The following is a 2,905-nucleotide window of genomic DNA, read 5'->3' on the forward strand; positions in this document are numbered from 1 at the left end:
AAGGAGGGAAAGTTCCCTGTGGGGCTAGGCCTGGGGCCTTTTATAAACTCAGAATGGGCAGTGCATGCTTATTGGTTTAGGGGTATGCAAAAAAGGTTAAAGTGAATACACCACTCAAAGGTGGGCACAAGAGTGTAGGAAAAACTATTAGGAAAGTGTAGGTATATGTAAAATAGGGGAAGAGTATGGAACAATCTGAGAAAAGCATGCCAAATGGGAAGACAAGTTCTCAATCAGCTCCATGGATTTAACTGGTAGCATGCCTTCCAGGCTTTAAACTCTCTTTGGCTTGCAGGTGGAGTTTCAATGGGGACCTGCCCCTATCTGCCTAAGCATTTGGCTGCCTACTGCTGCTCTCATTTGCTTTTGGGAATTTAGTGATAAATTCCTAAGCCAATGTCCAGAAGAGTTTTTCTTAAGTTTTCTTCTAGAATTTTTTATGAATTCAGGTATTAAAGTTATGTCTTTAATCCATCTCAAGTAAATTTTACATGTAGTAGAAGGTAGGGGTCCAGTTTTATTCTTCTGCATATGGCTAATATTCCCAGCACAGTTTATTGAATATGGTGTCCTTTTCCCAGTGTATATTTTTGTTGATGTTGTCAAAGGTCAGTTGGCTATAAGTAGTATCTGGCTTTATTTATGAGTTTTTATTCTGTTCTGTTGCTGTATGTATCTATTTTTATACCAGTATTATGATGTTTTGGTTACTATTGCCTTGTAGTATAATTTTAATTTAGGTCATGTAATACATTCAGCTTTGTTCTTTTTGCTTAGTATTACTTTGGCTAGCAGTCTCCATTTTTAGTTTCATATGAATTTTAGGATTCTTTTTTCTAATTCTTTGTAAAATGGCATTGATAGTATGATAGAAATTGCTTTAACTCTGTGAATTTCTTTGGGCAGCATGGTCATTTTAATAATATTGATTATTTTAATCCATGAACAAGGTATGCTTTTCCATTTGTTTGTGTTTTCTATGATTTCTTTCATCAATATTGTGCAATTCTCCTTGTGGAGATCTTTCACCTCCTTGGTTAAATGTATTTTCATTTTTTTGTAGATATTATAAATGGAGATGAGTTCTTGATTTGGTTCTTCCTCTTTCATTTCTTTCTTTTGACTGATTGCTTTGGCTAGGATTTCTGGAACTATGTGGAACAAAAGTGGTGATAGTGGCCATCCTTACCTTGTTCCTGTTCTTAGGGAGAATGTTTTCAATTTTCCCACATGCCAAATTTTATTGAAAGCTTTCTCTCATTTATTGAGATGATCATGTCGTTTTTGTTTTTAATTCTGTTTATGTAATAAATAATAATTTTTGACTTGTGCATGTTAAACCATCTTTGCCAACCTAGAACAAAACCTACTTGATTGTGGTATATTATCTTTTTGATGAGCTGCTGGATTTGGTTTGCTGGTATTTTGTTGAGGATTTTGCATTTATGTTCATCAGGAATATTAGCCTGTAATTTTCTTTTTTGTTGTACTCTTGCCAGCTTTGCTCTCAGGGTGATACTGGCTTTGTAGCATGAATTAGGAAAGATTCCCTATTCCTCAATTTTTTTTTTCAAGGAGATTCAGTAAGATTGGTTCTACTTCTTTTATCTGCATTGGTGGAATTCAGCTACGAGTCCATCTGTCCATCTGGTTCTGTGCTTTTTGTTTTGTTAGAATATTTCTTTTACTTAAATGATTGGTTCAATTTCACTACTCGTTATTGGTCTTTTCACTATTTCTCTTTCTTCATCGTTCAGTCTTGAGAGGTTGTATCTTTCCTGAAATTTATCAACTTCCTCTAGGTTTTCTTGTTTCTTCATGTAGGGATGCTCACTGTAGTCTCTGAAAATCTTTTCTATTGCTCTGGTATCAATGGTAATTTCACCTTTATAATGTCTGCTACGACCTATTTAAAAATTTCTCTTTTCTTCTTCATTAGTCTAGCTAGCAGACTGACAATTTTATTTATCTTTTCAAAGAAGCAGCTTTTCATTCTACTGAGTCTTTGTTTTTTATTGGTCTCAGTTTCATTTAGTTCTGCTCTGATCTTTGTTATTTCTTTTCTCCTGGTTGCTTTGGATTGGATTTGTTTTTATTTTCCTAGTCCCTTGAGGTGGGACATTTGGTTGTTAATTTGGGATCTTTTCATCTTTTTGGCATAGACATTTAATGCTATAAAATATAGCCCTGCTTTTGCCATATCTCAAACGTTTTGGTATTCTTTGTCTCTATTTTCATTTGTTTTTAAAATTTTGTATTTCTACCTAATTTCATTTTTTTCTAAAGATCTTTCATAAGCAGATTGCTTAATTTATACCTATGTATATAATAGTCTTGAGAGAGTTCTTCTTGGTATTGATTTCCAGTTTTATTTAAGAGTGGTCTAGAAGATATGTGACATGATATCAATTTTTAAAACTTTATTGATATTTGAATTGTGGTTAGCATATGTTCAATTTTTGAAAGTGTTCCATGCACAGATGAAAGTAATGGGTATTCCGTGGTTGATAGGTACAGTGCTCTGTAAATGTCTTTTGGGTTCATTTGGTTTACAGTCCAATTAAATCCAGAGTTTCTTTGTCGATTTTCTGTTATGATCTGTTTAGTGCTGTGAGTTAGGTGTTGATATCCCCCACTGTCATTTTACTGATGTTTCAATATTTTCAATATTTTCTTGGGTCCAGCAGTGGTGTTTTATTCTTTTTTCGATCTGGGTGTTCCAGTATTGGGCGCACATACATATTTAGGATTGTTACGTCTTCTTGTTCAGTTGATCCCTTTATCATTACATAATGACTTTATTTTTTTTTTTTACTGTTGTTGTTTTAAAATCTGTTTTATCCGATGTAAGTATAGTGACTCCTGCTCAGTTTTCTTTTCTGTTTGCATGGAGTGTCTTTTCTGT

Source organism: Mandrillus leucophaeus, unplaced genomic scaffold (assembly GCF_000951045.1).
Source record: "Mandrillus leucophaeus isolate KB7577 unplaced genomic scaffold, Mleu.le_1.0 Scaffold5, whole genome shotgun sequence".
Taxonomy (NCBI): Eukaryota; Metazoa; Chordata; class Mammalia; order Primates; family Cercopithecidae; genus Mandrillus; species Mandrillus leucophaeus.